Raw genomic sequence first — 20,711 nt, 5'->3', positions numbered from 1 at the left:
GTTCCACAGGACTACATCCAGCATCTCTACGATCGTCTCCATGGGAGAATAGCAGCCTGCATTGCTGCGAAAGGTGGATATACACTGTACTAGTGCCGACATTGTGCACGCTCTGTTGCCTGTGTCTATGTGCCTGTGGTTCTGTCAGTGTGATCATGTGATGTATCTGACCCCAGGAATGTGTCAATAAAGTTTCCCCTTCCTGGGACAATGAATTCACGGTGTTCTTATTTCAATTTCCAGGAGTGTAGATTGCGAGTTCCGAGGCTGAACGATCAAGGAGATATTTAGTTTTGATGGTGAGCCCAAATTGCTGTGTAAAATTTCTGGAAGCAGTGACGTAGCTGAAGGTACATTTGTGACCGATCGTGCCCCATATTTTCATTTAATTAATCTCGTCACGAGAGGTGACGAATCAGCGATATCACTCCCTCTACGGCTTCACGGGCCTGGATATTTGTATCCCCAGCAAGAGGAGTTACATGATGAACAAACATTGGCATGCCGTATACAAAAAGGCCTGCGCAGATATTCAATATTTGCATGATATAAATTTAACAGCAAGCTGACACAAAGAGATACGCTTTAATGTCGGAGGGCGGAATTGCGAGGTTTATCCGAAAGCGAGCGAGGCGGTGCGGTGGTTGTATTAAGTCATAGTATTAGTGCGCTGTGCTCGTGGAGAGCGGGGATCAATACCCACTCGCCCCTTCCGATATAGGTTTTTCGTGGTTTCCAAAATAACAACAGGTGACGAACGGTATCATTCCTTAAACAAGCTGGAACTTCATGCCACATTCCGTGCCGGACCGAGAATTGAATTCTGAACCACTCCTTTCGCAGACAATATTCTTAGCTATCGGGGTATCCGGGTAGGCTATTACTTCACATAATTATGCGTTCAATGTCAACAATTCTTTCGTCTGATTTCTTTTGTGGTATAGAAGACCTCATTAGTATTACACACCAACGTAGAAGGCTAAAACGGCCGTGCCGTCCAGTTATTGCGTTCTTCATTATGCTCAAATGCAAACTGAAATTACATTCGTGTGAAATTCCAAATTTGCAGGAAAAGAAAAGTTCTTACCCGTATTGTTCTCATAACAGTAATGAATGCACGTTAAAATCTCTTTCACATGGTTAAAATCTCGCATAATGACGTTAACGACAAACTTAACAGAATTAAAGGATAACTCTTTCGGAATCCCGTAACGCTCATGTTTGAAATTTAGCTCAAAGATGAGTACAATCTTTCTCTGCAATGGCGGAAAAGCGTGGCGTTCAGCGTCGAGCTCGACGCGCTTTGAACAGCAAGGTGTCCACACATGCGGAAAAAAGGCTACAACCCAGTAGTTCACATGACGTCTAAGGTGGGTTAATGATGTCATATTGGCACCAAATTTCACCGTAGTTCTGACCAATACCATCATGGACGTTATGCACAATCGAAGTGCCGTAACACTCCCTCTTACCCACAGTTCATCCACTCTTTTGACGCCTCTGCGATGGAGGTCAGAGCCGCGACCCCCAGCGTCGAAACCACGCGGTTTTGTTATGGATGACCGAGGAAAACATTCTAACTCCGGCACATTTTGCGGTCGAAAACAAGAGTTTGCAGTGCGACGAGAAACAGGAAGACGTTCTTCACACCCTTTGTCACCGCTGACACCCTCGGGCGTTTCAGTCCTCCTCTAAGGACAATGTACGGCTATCGAATGTGATCGCACCCTTTTTGAGTGCAGCGCGACCACAATTTTTGCTCCCGTGTACAGGTTAGAACTACTAGCGACCATTCAAAACCACTCGACGACATTTGAACGTGATTCAAATCAGTAAAAGGTACTTATGTTTTTTCAGCGCTCCTGTTTTGTGGCCTTCTGTGGCGTGATCGCATGGGGATGCTACACTGACACATGCGTGAATAAAACGCCAAAGAGTCACCCTAAGAGCCCCTCCCCCTCCCCCGCCCCCTCCTCAGTTCAACAATACCCTCGGCGGCATCCGCGCCATTACAGAAGAAGGTTGTAAGCAGCTATGAGCCAAATTTCAGACTTAAGTGTTGCAATAGGTGAGAATTACGGAATTTCGAGAAAGTGATCCTTTAATTCTGCGTTTGATAGAGAAAATAAATGTACAATCTATATCTACATTTACTTCCACATTCGTACTCTACAAATCACTGTGAACATCATGGCCTAGTGTACCACATAATACAATTTCATCACGTTGCATTCGCGAACAGAGGGTGGAAATAATGATTGTTTAAACGCCTCTGCGTGTGCAGTGATTAGTCTAATCTTGAATTTGAGGTCACAATGGGAACCATACTTGGGAGCTGTAGTGTATTCCTAACGTCTTCAGTAATACTGGTTCTTGAAAGTTTGCAAGTAGGCTTTCGCGGGAAATTGGCGTCTGTTATCTAGCGTGTGCAGATTGAGCTTTTATCAGCGTTTGTGTAACCACTTGTGCTTCCTTTCTTTGTATATGTTCAGTAGCATTATATCCATTGCGGATAGCGAACTGAAATTGTGGTTTAAATTGGTGGTATATGAAGGTATAATTGGGAACCAATCGCTTTTTGGTTTATTGTAGAGACAACTGGTTTTCGACCCACTGCAGGCTCGTTGTCATATTGACGTATTACTAAATGGTTCAAATGGCTCTGAGCACTATGGGACTTAACTTCTAAGGTCATCAGTCCCCTAGAACTTAGAACTACTTAAACCTAACTAACCTAAGGACATCACACACATCCATGCCCGAGGCAGGATTCGAACCTGCGATCGTAGCGGTCGCGCGGCTCCAGACTGTAGCGCCTAGGACCGCTCGGCCACCCCGGCCGGCGACGTATTACAAATTGTGGTTTAAATTGGTGGTATATGTAGGTATAATTGGGAACAAATCGCTTTTTGGTTTATTGTAGAGACAACTGGTTTTCGACCCACTGCAGGCTCGTTGTCATATTGACGTATTACAAAATGGTTCAAATGGCTCTGAGCACTATGGGACTTAACTTCTAAGGTGATCAGTCCCCTAGAACTTAGAACTACTTAAACCTAACTAACCTAAGGACATCACACACATCCATGCCCGAGGCAGGATTCGAACCTGCGACCGTAGCGGTCGCGCGGCTCCAGACTGTAGCGCCTAGGACCTCTCGGCCACCCCGGCCGGCGACGTATTACAAATTGTGGTTTAAATTGGTGGTATATGTAGATATAATTGGGAACCAATCGCTTTTTGGTTTATTGTAGAGACAACTGGTTTTCGACCCACTGCAGGCTCGTTGTCATATTGACGTATTACTAAATGGTTCAAATGGCTCTGAGCACTATGGGACTTAACTTCTAAGGTGATCAGTCCCCTAGAACTTAGAACTACTTAAACCTAACTAACCTAAGGACATCACACACATCCATGCCCGAGGCAGGATTCGAACCTGCGACCGTAGCGGTCGCGCGGCTCCAGACTGTAGCGCCTAGGACCTCTCGGCCACCCCGGCCGGCGACGTATTACAAATTGTGGTTTAAATTGGTGGTATATGTAGATATAATTGGGAACCAATCGCTTTTTGGTTTATTGTAGAGACAACTGGTTTTCGACCCACTGCAGGCTCGTTGTCATATTGACGTATTACAAAATGGTTCAAATGGCTCTGAGCACTATGGGACTTAACTTCTAAGGTCATCAGTCCCCTAGAACTTAGAACTACTTAAACCTAACTAACCTAAGGACATCACACACATCCATGCCCGAGGCAGGATTCGAAACTGCGACCGTAGCGGTCGCGCGGCTCCAGACTGTAGCGCCTAGGACCTCTCGTCCACCCCGGCCGGCGACGTATTACAAATTGTGGTTTAAATTGGTGGTATATGTAGGTATAATTGGGAACCAATCGCTTTTTGGGTTATTGTAGAGACAACTGGTTTTCGACCCACTGCAGGCTCGTTGTCATATTGACGTATTACAAAATGGTTCAAATGGCTCTGAGCACTATGGGACTTAACTTCTAATGTCATCAGTCCCCTAGAACTTAGAACTACTTAAACCTAACTAACCTAAGGACATCACACACATCCATGCCCGAGGCAGGATTCGAACCTGCGACCGTAGCGGTCGCGCGGCTCCAGACTGTAGCGCCTAGGACCTCTCGTCCACCCCGGCCGGCGACGTATTACAAATTGTGGTTTAAATTGGTGGTATATGTAGGTATAATTGGGAACCAATCGCTTTTTGGGTTATTGTAGAGACAACTGGTTTTCGACCCACTGCAGGCTCGTTGTCATATTGACGTATTACAAAATGGTTCAAATGGCTCTGAGCACTATGGGACTTAACTTCTAATGTCATCAGTCCCCTAGAACTTAGAACTACTTAAACCTAACTAACCTAAGGACATCACACACATCCATGCCCGAGGCAGGATTCGAACCTGCGACCGTAGCGGTCGCGCGGCTCCAGACTGTAGCGCCTAGGACCTCTCGGCCACCCCGGCCGGCGACGTATTACAAATTGTGGTTTAAATTGGTGGTATATGTAGATATAATTGGGAACCAATCGCTTTTTGGTTTATTGTAGAGACAACTGGTTTTCGACCCACTGCAGGCTCGTTGTCATATTGACGTATTACTAAATGGTTCAAATGGCTCTGAGCACTATGGGACTTAACTTCTAAGGTCATCAGTCCCCTAGAACTTAGAACTACTTAAACCTAACTAACCTAAGGACATCACACACATCCATGCCCGAGGCAGGATTCGAACCTGCGACCGTAGCGGTCGCGCGGCTCCAGACTGTAGCGCCTAGGACCTCTCGGCCACCCCGGCCGGCGACGTATTACAAATTGTGGTTTAAATTGGTGGTATATGTAGATATAATTGGGAACCAATCGCTTTTTGGTTTATTGTAGAGACAACTGGTTTTCGACCCACTGCAGGCTCGTTGTCATATTGACGTATTACAAAATGGTTCAAATGGCTCTGAGCACTATGGGACTTAACTTCTAAGGTCATCAGTCCCCTAGAACTTAGAACTACTTAAACCTAACTAACCTAAGGACATCACACACATCCATGCCCGAGGCAGGATTCGAACCTGCGACCGTAGCGGTCGCGCGGCTCCAGACTGTAGCGCCTAGGACCTCTCGGCCACCCCGGCCGGCGACGTATTACAAATTGTGGTTTAAATTGGTGGTATATGTAGATATAATTGGGAACCAATCGCTTTTTGGTTTATTGTAGAGACAACCGGTTTTCGACCCACTGCAGGCTCGTTGTCATATTGACGTATTACTAAATGGTTCACCGGGCGAGGTGGCGCAGTGGTTAGCACACTGGACTCGCATTCGGGAGGACGACGGTTCAATCCCGTCTCCGGCCATCCTGATTTAGGTTTTCCGTGATTTCCCTAAATCGTTTCAGGCAAATGCCGGGATGGTTCCTTTGAAAGGGCACGGCCGATTTCCTTCCCACTCCTTCCCTAACCCGAGCTTGCGCTCCGTCTCTAATGACCTCGTTGTCGACGGGACGTTAAACACTAACCACCACCACCACCACCACTAAATGGTTCAAATGGCTCTGAGCACTATGGGACTTAACTTCTAAGGTGATCAGTCCCCTAGAACTTAGAACTACTTAAACCTAACTAACCTAAGGACATCACACACATCCATGCCCGAGGCAGGATTCGAACCTGCGACCGTAGCGGTCGCGCGGCTCCAGACTGTAGCGCCTAGGACCTCTCGGCCACCCCGGCCGGCGACGTATTACAAATTGTGGTTTAAATTGGTGGTATATGTAGATATAATTGGGAACCAATCGCTTTTTGGTTTATTGTAGAGACAACTGGTTTTCGACCCACTGCAGGCTCGTTGTCATATTGACGTATTACAAAATGGTTCAAATGGCTCTGAGCACTATGGGACTTAACTTCTAAGGTCATCAGTCCCCTAGAACTTAGAACTACTTAAACCTAACTAACCTAAGGACATCACACACATCCATGCCCGAGGCAGGATTCGAAACTGCGACCGTAGCGGTCGCGCGGCTCCAGACTGTAGCGCCTAGGACCTCTCGTCCACCCCGGCCGGCGACGTATTACAAATTGTGGTTTAAATTGGTGGTATATGTAGGTATAATTGGGAACCAATCGCTTTTTGGGTTATTGTAGAGACAACTGGTTTTCGACCCACTGCAGGCTCGTTGTCATATTGACGTATTACAAAATGGTTCAAATGGCTCTGAGCACTATGGGACTTAACTTCTAATGTCATCAGTCCCCTAGAACTTAGAACTACTTAAACCTAACTAACCTAAGGACATCACACACATCCATGCCCGAGGCAGGATTCGAACCTGCGACCGTAGCGGTCGCGCGGCTCCAGACTGTAGCGCCTAGGACTGCTCGGCCACCCCGGCCGGCGACGTATTACAGAAACATTATGTTGTGAGGTGACATTTGAGCTGTTTAGCATGTCCCTAAGATGCTATAGATCCTATCCTTGGTAAGCTAAAGGGATGGAAAGCTTCCCACGAGAACAATCATAATTTAAAGGACATAAGGTTGTGCAACGGATAACAGATTATTAAATGAAAATTACTAGGGGTGCACCAATTAAGCACGAAAGCGTGGGTATCTGACGTTCCACGGATATATTTATAACGGGACCCATGAAACTATGAAATGTAATTAATGGTCATTATAACACAATGGTTTATTGCCAAAAGATTTAAAATGAAAATTTACGTACCGAGTTAAAAATACAAACATTTATCAGGTGGACTGGAAATATGAACTATAACCTGGTAGTGGATACATAAAAGAACAATATAAAACTGTATTGCGGATAAGATTATTAATTTAAATAAAGGTCCCGGAAAAGCAAGAACGAACACGAATACACTCGCCCAGGTGCAGGATGAGTGTAATTACCTGGCTGTGAAAGTTAGATCTGCGAAAAGAAACCCTGATGCAAACTGACTGACTTCTCGCTCGTCTCATCCCATTGGCTGCAACAAACGCCCATGCTTACTACTCTTAAGCTGTGCGAGAGCAGAAGATAGCAGCAGTGACAGCTGAAAATTCCAAGCTCAGCTCGGCCTCTGTACTCTGCTCTACGTTGGAGACATCTTTCTCTGCAGCTCTCTGCAACGACCTGGAGCAGGTATCTTCTGCGGCTGCCTAAGGAGACGTGTGTTCCTACTTTACTCTACGCAACTTAGCGTCGGAATTTCTATGGGCAATTGCGGCAGACCTTGCGGGTTCCAGCCAATGGTAATTTAATAAACGACCTAAACAATTTCCTACTCTTGCAGATTTTGCCGCGGTTAACCAATAAGGTATATTTCTCCCTTGGCACAGGGAAGAAGGCAGAAAATCTCTCATACAATATGACAGATTTTCAGTCATGACCAACTGGAAGACGTGCATTTACACACGCGCGGGACCTCTCCCTGCAACTGAAATAATTATTGAGAGCCAAAGAGAGAACTCCTTTCTAAAATTTCAGCAAACATTGCAGCTGCGTCCACTGGACATAACAGCTGTTCCCACATTTAGTAGACTCATGTTCTCTCCTGTCTTTCGGCGTCTTATCTTAGCTAACAAGGATTCCTTTTGATTTTCATGCAATATAGTTTTATGGCACACTGCCAGTTGCATTCCATGCCCTGCTGGGTTGTGCTGGTAGATTCTCCTCCTTTGCTCTACTTATGTATGGAGAATAACTTTCAGCAGAAATCAACTTCACGATCACTCATTCCCCTCAGTGAAACTTCCCTTTCGTGAGCCAGGTAAAAGCCCAAGGCTGCCGTAATGACACGACTCCCTCACTGTACCAAGAGGTAAGGAGATATCGAAGTAATTAGAAATGCAATCACAAGCAGTGGTGAGTATTTCTTGCGCTTCTTATGCAGCGTTAATGATTTGACTATGACTGTTGTGATCTGCTTATTAAATAATAGAATAGGTTACGGGACAATCTGAAATAAACTGCCACATAACAGCCGCGCGGGATTAGCCGAGCGGTCTCATGCGCTGCAGTCATGGACTGTGTGGCTGGTCCTGGCGGAGGTTCGAGTCCTCCCTCTGGCATGGGTGTGTGTGTTTGTCCTAAGGATAATTTAGGTTAAGTAGTGTGTAAGCTTAGGGACTGATGATCTTAGCAGTTAAGTCCCATAAGATTTCACACACATTTGAACATATTTTTGCTACATAACAAAGAAGTGGAGAAACTGCAACTAGACTCTAGGGTTGTGGTGCTGGCGGAAATAACGGAAATTTCGTTACAGTAACGAAATATTTACGAAATGAAAAGATCATTTGCACTGGATTGCCTCGTGGTATTCATGACAAGTTCATTCTGATAATCTAAATTTGCTCAGCTTACAGATACACACACACGCACTCAGTATTAACTGCAATTGGTTTCACAGTAAACAATAAAGAGTATGAAGGTGGTAGGTGTCACACTTTGCCACATGATGATCTTTGACATGAGATGCGTAGATAATGAACGTAGGTGAAAACCGCAAGCTACAAATATGTATTGTCAAAAGTTGGACACATCTGCAGCTTGCAATCTTTATTTACGTCTATTCTCTATGCTTATAAATATTTTATTCTGTAATTTAATCCATCTCGTTTTCAGGTTCACAAAATGTGATATATTGCGTCTTCATGCTCTTTGTGCATACGTTTGGTGTTTTGTTTACTGTTAAACCAGAAATAAAGTGCATCTAAATGTAGTTAATGATACAATAAATACGTATCACATTCAAAAAGCGACTGTTTGCATACTGTAACTACACATACCGCCATGTTCATTATCCATTGTTAGTCTCTTTTGGTGTGGGATCCATATACTTGAGCATATATTCTAGGATAGAATAATCGAGTGGATTGTAGGCAGTCTTCTTTACAGACTGACAGCATTTTGTCAGTATCTGCCTATGAACAGAAGTTTGCTTTACTTAAACTGCACCTACATGATCATTCTATTTCACAAGTCCACAAATCGTTACCACCAAATATTTATGTGTTGAGCGAGTCATGGGTATTTGTCATATGATACTGTGTTTACTATGTGGCAAAGCACTTTTCTGGAAACGAAAAGCCGGTCGGGGTGTCCGAGCGGTTCTAGGCGCTTCAGTCTGGAACCGCGCGACCGCTACGGTCGCAGGTTCGAATCCTGCCTCGGGCATGGATGTGTCTGATAGGTTAGTTAGATTTAAGTAGTTCTAATTTCTAGGGGACTGATGACTTCAGAAGTTAAGTCCCATAGTGCTCAGAGCCATTTGAGCCATTTGGAAACGATAAGATTACGCCATCGAATACCGGTCGGACCAAGGAAATTTTGGAAATTTTGTCTGCCTTTAAACTAGTCTTCCCTCTCAGTGACGTGAAGAGTCACCGGTAAATGTACGTGATTTGGACTCCACGTTAAACTGTAGACCCTGTAGATAACTGGTGTAGATTAGGGACTCGCAAAGCGATGAAATAGCGTCCAATTGAAAGACTTTCCCCCGGTAACTGAAACACACGACATTATTATTATTACCCGGAAATCCTCTATCGAGCCATATATTTCACTTGATGTCCCACTCTATCATAGGAAATGGATATCGTATGAAAAAAAAGCGGGAACTGAGTTTCACTCCGTTAAAACCACTAAAGCGCTGCAGTCATGGACTGTTCTGCTGGTCCCGGCGGAGGTTCGAGTCCTGCCTCGGGCATGGGTGTGAGTGTTTGCCCTTAGGATAATTTAGGTTAAGTAGTGCAGTAGTGCGGCCATAATCACGTCGGAAAACTTTTCACACGAATCACCCGAGTACAAACGACAGCTCCGCCAATGCACTGCCCTGTTACACCTTGTGTACGCGATACTGCCGTCATCTGTATATGTGCATATCGCTATCAAATGGTTCAAATGGCTCTAAGCACTATGGGACTTAACATCTGAGGTCATCAGTCCCCTAGACTTACAACTACTTAAAACTAACTAACCTAAGGACATCACATACATCCATGCCCGAGGCAGGATTCGAACCTGCGACCGTAGCAGCACCGCGGTTCCGGACTGAAGCGCCTAGAACCGCTCGGCCACAGCGGCCGGCTAATCGCTGTCCCATGAATTTTGTCACCTCAATGTATTTGTAGAAGAAAGGTCCAGGAAACAGTTGAAATCTCAATGAATGAATGCAGTTTCACTAACGACGACGGCTAGAGGTTTCTGGCGTTGTGGCTACTCATCATCAAGGAAATAAATACCTAGTCACTGCGCACGGGCGACATAAAAAACTACCAGGAAACCACAGCGGCGGAACAACCAGAACTATATTTTCAAAACACGCCCCCTGTCTTTCACTGCCGCCTATGAGTATCTGTTCAATGATAATGTCTCACCAATGGCAGGCTGAAGACTTTCACCCAGTAACTCCACCAGAAAAGCGCAGGGAAACAGCCTTCTATAAGTGGACGCGACGCTGTTTGTCTACACGGTTCAGCCACCTGATGACACTAGTAGAATCCCGAAGAAGATCGCACCAGAGAGATCGAAACGTCGAGCATGCTAGATGTTTTTGGAGAAATATGACACAGCCTTACAGCTGAGAAGATTTTATCATCAATAACGTACGTATAGCCTGGAAACGGAATCCTTCCATTCTATTTCCACAAATATCGTTCAAATTATCGACAGAGTGTTTAAATAACTAACCAAAAACACGCAGATGACAAGTTAGAAAATTTTGTTTTGGCATTTCTCACTGACTATAGAATCATTGTACTGGAATGTTCTGTAGTTGTATATATATACTGTATGTGTTCTGGCCGGAGGCAGTTCGCTCCGCGCTCTTGTATCAATCGGTTATTGACTGGAACGTTAGTTGGAGACCATTTGCAGCCTAGAAAATTTTGTTTTGGCATTTCTCACTGACTATAGAATCATTGTACTGGAATGTTCTGTAGTTGTATATATTTACTGTATGTGTTCTGGCCGGAGGCAGTTCGCTCCGCGCTCTTGTATCAACCGGTTATTGACTGGAACGTTAGTTGGAGACCATTTGCAGCCAGTCATGGACTTCACGTTACCAAACAACGATGTCATGTCACTGGGCCACAATTATTCGCTATTGGTTTGAAGAACATTCTGGAAAATTCGAACGAACGATTTGGCCATCCAGATCACGCAACACGAAACCCATCGTCCTAATCGAGAGGTCAGTTTGTGCATACGAGGGCTATCCACAAAGTACATTACGTTTTGGAATTAAAAATAAATAAAGTATAGGAAATTTTCTTTATTATATACAAGGAGTATATAGAGGGTTTATACAAGGGCGATGTACTTGAGGACAATAATATGGAAATGGAAGAGGATGTAGATGAAGATGAAATGGGAGATATGATACTGCGTGAAGAGTTTGACAGGGCACTGAAAGACCTGAGTCGAAACAAGGCCCCCGCAGTAGACAACATTCCATTGGAACTACTGACGGCCTTGGGAGAGCCAGTCCTGACAAAACTCTACCATCTGGTGAGCAAGATGTATGAAACAGGCGAAATACCCTCAGACTTCAAGAAGAATATAATAATTCCAATCCCAAAGAAAGCAGGTGTTGACAGATGTGAAAATTACCGAACTATCAGTTTAATAAGTCACAGCTGCAAAATACTAACACGAATTCTTTATAGACGAATGGAAAAACTGGTAAAAGCGGACCTCGGAGAAGATCAGTTTGGATTCCGTAGAAATGTTGGAACACGTGAGGCAATACTAACCTTACGACTTATCTTAGAAGAAAGATTAAGAAAAGGAGAACCTACGTTTCTAGCATTTGTAGACTTAGAGAAAGCTTTTGACAATGTTGACTGGAATACTCTCTTTCAGATTCTAAAGGTGGCAGGGGTAAAATACAGGGAGCGAAAGGCTATTTACAATTTGTACAGAAACCAGATGGCAGTTATAAGAGTCGAGGGACATGAAAGGGAAGCAGTGCTTGGGAAGGGAGTAAGACAGGGTTGTAGCCTCTCCCCGATGTTGTTCAATCTGTATATTGAGCAAGCAGTAGAGGAAACAAAAGAAAAATTCGGAGTAGGTATTAAAATACATGGAGAAGGAATAAAAACTTTGAGGTTCGCCGATGACATTGTAATTCTGTCAGAGACAGCAAAGGATTTGGAAGAGCAGTTGAATGGAATGGACAGTGTCTTGAAAGCATAATACAAGATGAACATCAACAAAAGCAAAACGAGGATAATGGAATGTAGTCGAATTAAGTCGGGTGATGCTGAGGGAATTAGATTAGGAAATGAGACACTTAAACTAGTAAAGGAGTTTTGCTATTTGGGGAGCAAAATAACTGATGATGGTCGAAGTAGAGAGGATATAAAATGTAGACTGGCAATGGCAAGGAAAGCGTTTCTGAAGAAGAGAAATGTGTTAACATCGAGTATAGATTTAAGTGTCAGGAAGTCATTTCTGAAAGTATTTGTATGGAGTGTAGCCATGTATGGAAGTGAGACATGGACGATAAATAGTTTGGACAAGAAGAGAATAGAAGTTTTCGAAATGTGGTGCTAATGAAGAATGCTGAAGATTAGATGGGTAGATCACATAACTAATGAGGAAATATTGAATAGGATTGGGGAGAAGAGAAGTTTGTGGCACAACTTGACCAGAAGAAGGGATCGGTTGGTAGGACATGTTCTGAGGCATCAAGGGATCACCAATTTAGTATTGGAGGGCAGCGTGGAGGGTAAAAATCGTAGAGGGAGACCAAGAGATGGATACACTAAGCAGATTCAGAAGGATGTAGGTTGCAGTAGGTACTGGGAGATGAAAAAGCTTGCACAGGATAGAGTAGCATGGAGAGCTGCATCAAACCCGTCTCTGGACTGAAGACCACAACATCAACAACAACATATACAGATGAAAGCCACACTTAAATACTACTTTTCTACATAGTTGCCATTTAAATTAAGGCACTTATCGTAGCGATGGACGAGCTTGGAAATTCCTTCATCGTAAAATTCGGCCGCCTGCGCCTTCAACCACGTGATTACCTCTTCTTGAAGCTGTGCGTCGTCATCAAAACGCTGCATAGCCAACCACTTCTTCATTGTTGGGAATAAGTGGAAGTCGCTCGGTGTCAGGTCGGGACTGTATGGCGGATGAGGAAACAACTCCCACTTAAAAGATTCGAGAACTTCACGAGTGGCATTTGCCGTGTGGGCCCGGGCGTTGTCGTGAATCAGCAAGATCTTTGAGCCCAACTTTCCCCTGCGCTTGTTTTGTATTGCTCTTCTGAGGTTGTGCAGAGTTTGGCAATACCTTTGAGAGTTTATTGTAGTGCCTCTTTCCAGGAAATTCACAAAAATCGCACATTTTCTGTCCCAAAAGAAGAGGTAACCGCGTGGTTGAAGGCGCAGGCGGCCGAATTTTACGACGAAGGAATTTCCAAGCTCGTCCATCGCTACGATAAGTGCCTTAATTTAAATGGCAACTATGTAGAAAAGTAGTATTTAACTGTGGCTTTCATCTGTGTATAATAAAAAAATTCCAATACTTTATTTATTTTTAATTCCAAAACGTAATGTACTTTGTGGATAGCCCTCGTAAAATCCAGCACCGGCAGCACTTTCGCAATTATGGACGGCTATAGAGGCACCTTGGCTCAAAATTTCAGCACGGGACTTGTAACGATTTGTTGATTCCATGCCATGCTACGCCGGGCAAAAGGAGGTCTGACGCGATATTAGGATGCATCCCACGACTTTTGCCACCTCAGTGTTTTGGTTACTTTGGCTGACACTCAAATGCTCTTAAAAACTACAGTACAACCACATTCTTCTTGGCACTGTGCTACTGCACATTCAACACTTTGTCTTAAATTTGTGTGGCGTTCGTGGATTTCAGCTGTAGTGGCGGCATGACAACAATGAGATTCTGATAACATATCCCTCCTTTTCAATGGCTGCTATCAGTATTTATCCAATGATGATGGCCAACCAATGGTAGCATAAAGATTTTTGCTCTTGAACTCCACTCCTTCGGAAAAGTGCTGGAAGACAGCCTTTTATATGTGAATGCGGTACTGTTTTTCATCATTGTTCAGCGTGTTACATGAATGTTTTATCCAAACTGTTCTGTAACTTTTGTGAAATCTGTTAGCGATGATCATATTAAACTGGAGTAACTTAATCCTCAGCCGGCCGCGGTGGTCTAGCGGTTCTAGGCGCTCAGTCCGGAACCGCGCGACTGCTACGGTCGCAGGTTCGAATCCTGCCTCGGGCATGGATGTGTGTGATGTCCTTAGGTTAGTTAGGTTTAAGTAGTTCTAAGTTCTAGGGGACTGATGACCACAGATGTTAAGTCCCATAGTGCTCAGAGCCATTTGAGCCTTAATCCTCACCAGATAATGAATCTGAATTTACTAGTAAATTGCCAAAACATAACTACATATATCTGGATTTCACATGTTAAAGTGCATGCCTAGCTACATGAGAGGCCTCTGTAAAAGCAAGTTGGACGTTGATGAGTGTCAGGGGCGTGGTGTAGGCCATAAAACCTGTGTGAAGGAAAACGTGAGGCATGTGAAATCGGTCAGAGCAATGTTTTGCTGAGAGGGAGAAAGAGTGACACAGTTGACACCGTGTCTGCCAACTGGCAATGCAGAGTACATATCATAAATGTGCAGAACAGCAGTTTGTTTTTTACAAGCCATGTCCACAGGATGCGTGCTAACTACTGTCCGGAGTCCCAGAAGAACTGCGTGTGTAAGGGGAAAGAGCATGAAGTCAAATTTCGCCAAGGAAGATGGACTGTTAAGATAACAGCTTAGAGTGTGGAATGGGAGAAGAAATTGAGACTCCTTTGTAGCACATGAGATGCCAACACCCGACAGTGTGACTGAATGAATGTTTAAATAAATGTAAAGAAAGCTCCTATTGGCTCACATAAAGAATGTAGGAGTGGGAGAAGAGAATCTAACCATATTGCCCAGCATATGATGGAAGGCAAAGAGAAGAAGTGAATCGAGCACATTTTAGAGCCCCAAGACTATCAAATTTCTTAACTAGGTGACCATATGAAGCAGTTCTATGTGGAGTGGGGAGTGGCCATGAACATAAAGAAGAGTATTCCATTTGAGTCCGTAGATGTATCACGGCATTGCACTGAACAGGTATTTGAATGTTGAGCAGGGGCAGTCGAAATTAGTGAAACTAAAATTCTAATTGTTTTTGTTTATAGGTCCACTAATTCTGACTTCAGAGCATTTCTGCTCAGGCTAGAGAGGGTTCTTGGTTCACTTTATAGGAAGTAACAAAAAGTAATTATATTTGATGGCTTCAATATTAATTTTATGTGTGATTGTGCAAGAAAAAGGACGTTGGAAGATTTTTTACATTCATATGATCTGATGCAGCCTGTGTGTTTTTTTTCAACCAGTTTGAAAGGGAACAGTAGCACAGCAATAGACAGTATTTTTATTCATTCTTCATTACTAGATGGGCATTTTGTTAGAAAAAGGGCGAATGGCCTTACAGATCATGACGCACAAATTTTAACACTAAAAGGCTTTTGTAGTCAAACGAATGTTATATATAATTACAAACTATGAAGAAAAGCTAATCAGACAGCAATAGATAGTTTTTCAAAGCTCGTTAAGGAACAAGAATGGCAGGATGTTTATAGTGCTGATAACATAGATGATACATGTAATGATTTCCTTAACACATTTCTCATGCTCTTTGAAAATTAATTTCCTTTAGAACGTAACAGGGTAATTGCAGTAAAAGGGAGCCTGCGTGGCTGACAAGCGGGAAATTGATATCTTGTAGAACAAAATGGTAATTATGTCAAAATGTTAGAAGTAGTCACAATCAGGCTACAGTAGCTCATTATAAACAGTGTTGTAAGGTACGTAAATATGTTATTAGGAAGGCAAAGAGTATGTGGTACGCAAATAGAATAGCTAATTCACAGGATAAAATTAAAATCGTATGGTCAGTCGCGAGAGAAGTGTCTGGTTAGCAGCACGTGGTCGACGATATAAAGTCAGTTCGTAGTAAAAATATTTCTGTTACTGTTAAGTCAAATATATATGTACAGCATTTAACAATTATTTTCTGAGCATTGGTGGTGAATTTCTACAGGGAATCATATAACTCTCTTTGAAAATGCCTTTCCAAGATTGATATCTGAAATACTCCTCTGTGATATTGACAAGGGGGAGATTGCGTCAATAATTAAATCTCTGAAGTCTAAGGACTCTCATGGATATGACGGACTGCCTAGCAGAATATTAAAGCGCTGTGCTGCTCATGTCAGCCCTGTAGTTAGACATATTTGTAATTTTTCCATTAGGAATGGTCAGTTTCCTGAACGATTAAAGTACTCAGTAGTAAAGCCGCTTTATAAAAAGGTAGAAAGGGATAATGTAGGCAATTTTCGACCTATTGCTATGCCATCAGTGTTTGTTAAAGTTATTGAAAAGGCTGATTATGTAAGGATAATATTGATCATTTTATTTCACATAGTTCTCTACCAAATGTAGAGTTCAATTTTAGAAGTGGTTTAACAACTGAAAATGCTACGTTCTCTTTTCTCTGTGAGGTACTGGAGGTATTAAACAAAATGTTTCGAACGATAGGCTTCTTTTTTGTTTTATCTATGGCATTTGATGGTGTTGATCACAAAATATTTCTCCAGAAATTGGTCTGTCATGGAATACGGGGAGTAGTTCACAGTTAGTTCACCTCTTACTTTAACAACAGACAGCAAAAGGTCATTACCCACAGTGTTGAGAATGGCTATGATGTGGGGTCTGAGTGGGGCACAGTAAACTGGGGGTTGCCCCAGGGATCAGTGCTGGGGCCACTCCAGTTCCTTATGTATATAAATTATATGTCCTCTAGTATTACAGTTGATTCTAAAATATTTCTGTTTTCTGATGACTGAGATAGCTTGATAGTAAAGAATGTTGTGTGCAACATTGACACCGTTTAGAATTGTGCAGTTAATGACATAAATTCATGGCTTGTAGAAAATAAACTAACGCTAAATCACAGTAAGACTCAGTTTTTACTGTTTCTAACACACAATGCAACAAAAGACGACGTTTTAATTTCACAGAATGGGCACATGATTAGTGAAACTGAACGACTCAGAAACGGGCGGTTTGGGCAATAAATGGTGTAAGTTCGCGAACCTCTTGTCAACACCTGTTCATCAGTCTGGGTATTCTGAGATTGGGCTCTCAATATATATATTCTTTACTGTCGTTTCTTAGTAACAATATCAGCTTATTACCAAGAATTAGCAGCTTTCACTCTGTTAATACTAGCCAGAAACCCAATCTACATTTGGATCGCACTTCCCGACCCTTGTGCAGAAATGTGTGCAATATAATGCCGCATCCATTTTCAGTAAGCTGCCACAAGAATTCAAAGATCTTAGTAGTAATACACGCGCTTTCAAATCGAAACTGAAGAGTTTCCTCATGGGTAATTCATTCTATTCTGTCGAGGTGTTCCTTGAAAAATTAAGCTGATTCCTGTGTTATATTGTTGATTGCGCTTACATGAAGTTATGACTTTTATTTTTTGGGTTCATACAGATTTAATTTTATCTGTTGTTACTTTTATGCTGTAATTTCATGTACTGACACAATCCATGACCTTGGAGACTTGATATTCAATTTGGTCCTACGAAACTAGACCTGTGAAATAAAATTTAAAAAGTAAACGAGTAAGAACGGGAGGCCCGAATCTTGTAAAACAACGTCTTACTGGTCGGTACTCACAAGAATCAGTACACCGCAAATAAAAATTACGCAACCCCGAAAAACACAGAGCTAAAGTTTTCCCTATCGGAAGCGCTCTGCAGATCTCCAGATAAAAAATGCCTGCTCCTTTTTGTGATAGGCAAGTACGGTTATAGATTTCTAATTACATATGAAAAAATTCAGTGCTGAATCCAAAATTAAAAATTGTCTGCATTATTTATCAAAGGCAAATAAAATTTGGAGTATAAAATACACTTGTAGCATTAATTTCGTAACTTCAGTGTTCTGTAGGAACTTCCAGAATAATGGAGTAGCTTCAGTCAGCAACGTCTATTAATCAGTAGAACGAAAAACCAGTCTGAAGTTGCAAATTTTTACTTTATATTCATTCGATGATTGTTTTGGGCCTAGATCCATTTTCAAATCATCCTAACATAGTAGAAAATGGCATTTTCGAAGACGTCAAAAATGTGCAATACAGATAACTGTAACGTCAACAAAACGAAGCAGAACTTCAGACAGAGGAAACATTGCTAAGAAATAGCATAATACAAAGAAATACACACTTGAAAGTGGGAATCATTTCCCGAAACGCGTCGTGTAAAACATAAATAAAAGAAAATCGTGACTGGTAGCATTGTTTTCTCAGTGGCAGGTTTTCAGGAAAACCATTTATAATGGATAGAAACATATTAAAAGTCAGAACACTTTTATGCATCTCTCACACTGTAATAAATGGTTCAAATGGCTCTGAGCACTATGCGACTTAACTTCTGAGGTCATTAGTCGCCTAAAAATTAGAACTAATTAAACCTAACTAACCTAAGGACATCACACACATCCATGCCCGAGGCAGGATTCGAACCTGCGACCGTAGCTGTCGCTCGGCTCCAGACTGTAAAGCCTAGAACCGCACGGCCACTCCGGCCGGCCTGTAATAAATGTTTAAAAGAAATACATAGGAATATAGTAACATGCATGGTTGAAAATGTAACATATGATGTAACTTTTTGGGTCGGTAGTCCCTCATTCGGGAAAGTTCGGCCGCCGAGGGCAAGTACTTATTGCACTCTACGCCAAGTTGGGCGACTTGCACGTCGGAGATGGGAATGAAATGATGCTGAGGACAACACAACACCAAGTCCCTGAGCGGAGAAAATCTCCTGTCCCAGCCGGAAATCGAACCCGCTGCGCTGACCACTCAGCTAACGGGGACGGGCATATATACTGTACAAACTTATTAATACATGATTATTCTTCTTTCATCATAACCATTTGGCATACCGCAATATTCAGCAAATAATTGTCTTTTGTGCACGTTAAATTTTGTGCTGCTATGTAATCACCCAATTTGATGCCCACTGAAACTTTAAGTCACATTGCACATTCCAGCATGTTATTGACCACTTTATCTACACTGTCAGTTAACTGGCATATTCTGTCTATGGCAAAAGACACAGCTTCAAATGGACTTCGTATGCGTAAAACATTTTGCTGTTTTAAACATACACTAAGTGTAGCCTCAAGATCCAGTGGTTTCAGTGCTGTACCACCGGACACTGTCACTATTGAGGCTGCTACTGCTGGTGTTGTTGTCCACCTTGTGTGGACTGTGTTTTGCAGTGAGTTGACTTTTCGATTTATGGCAGATTTTTGCACTAGCACCTCCACTCTGTTTGATCAAACTGAATATTTCTGCACTGTTATGCACTCTCTCATTCAACAAACACAGCAAACTCGAAGTCTGGCACTATTCAAATAATAATACATTTTGACCTCCAAGAAGTCAAATAAAAGGTACATATGAATGGCAATACTGCTTTGACAGCTACATAGATGGGTCAACTGCAGGATTTACAGCCACACAGACTCAACCCACGCTGGTTACTGTCTACCAATCAAGACAGCCGATGTCAGCCTCGAGTGGTGGGGAGAGCTACCAAATCAATCAGTCCATGGTGAACAACCTGGAGCTTGTTCAAACCTGTCAATCAAGGGTGATGGGGTAGAGTGAGCAAACTGAAATAAGTTAGTCCAGGATGGCCAAGATGGGTGGAGTGGTGGGGAGGGCTACTATTTTGAATTTCCTGGGTGTAGGACCTTTCACAGCAAATCAGTAGGTCATAGGCTAAAAATAGAATTGAAAGGATATCACGAACTGTTTTTGTAAGCAAGAGGGAGGGAAGCAGTGCTCTGTAAATAATAAAGTGGGTACAGTTTACTTCGATTATTGTAAGGAAAGGGCATTCTACTATGTGCTACATAGTCCGAATATGAGCCTGTGACCCAGAACATAAAGCATGCGTTTTGTGAAGACGGCACTGTCTGGGGACACTTCACCAGTTAGTCAAAGATGCAAGTATGAGATCGCAGTAATCAAGAATGTTGACAATACATTGAGGTTTGCAGTATGTATCGCTTTACTGCACAAGGACGCAGTGTACATATACACCGCTAAATTTCGTCCCTAGACTGATGTTTTGGGGCGTAAAGCAGATGTTAAGCAGATTACAGTGGCAGTCGCTACAAGACAGGAGCTGTGCATCACGGAGAGGTTAACTGCCAAAAAATACATTGGGGTACGTTTTGGGAAATATAGTATTTCCTCCCGCGTACGTCTTACAAAATGATCACAATGAGAAATTAGAGCTAATATTGGGTTCTTATTGACAGTTTTTTTTTTTTTTTTTTTTTTACAAGAATGGAGTATGAACATGGGTCAAAGGCTGGAAACCATTATCTTAAGGTTGCATGCGGGTGTTGCACCTTTGATTTTCTGTATAGGCACTAGGTTCATCTCGGAAAGCTGTTGTCTTTTTTTCTTGGAATCCCATTTAAGTTGCTACGGAACACACACGTAGGTTACATGTCATGATCCTGTAGTATGATTGTAAATCACTCATTGCTACGACAGTGTCAGCATTT

General features: G+C 42.7%; 1 protein-coding gene and 1 non-coding gene across 2 annotated transcripts in view; both read left to right on the top strand.

Annotated features, from left to right (window-relative positions):
* Positions 1–20,711, top strand: part of LOC126237329 (uncharacterized) — a 386,613-nt gene that overhangs the window by 51,072 nt on the left and 314,830 nt on the right. The gene's annotated exons all lie outside the window — the stretch shown is intronic.
* Trnaa-cgc (transfer RNA alanine (anticodon CGC)) lies at positions 5,307–5,379 on the top strand. Its single transcript has one exon. It is a non-coding gene; the product is annotated as a tRNA-Ala (tRNA).

Source organism: Schistocerca nitens, chromosome 2 (assembly GCF_023898315.1).
Source record: "Schistocerca nitens isolate TAMUIC-IGC-003100 chromosome 2, iqSchNite1.1, whole genome shotgun sequence".
Lineage (NCBI taxonomy): Eukaryota > Metazoa > Arthropoda > Insecta > Orthoptera > Acrididae > Schistocerca > Schistocerca nitens.
This window is presented reverse-complemented; position numbering and strand designations above follow the sequence as displayed.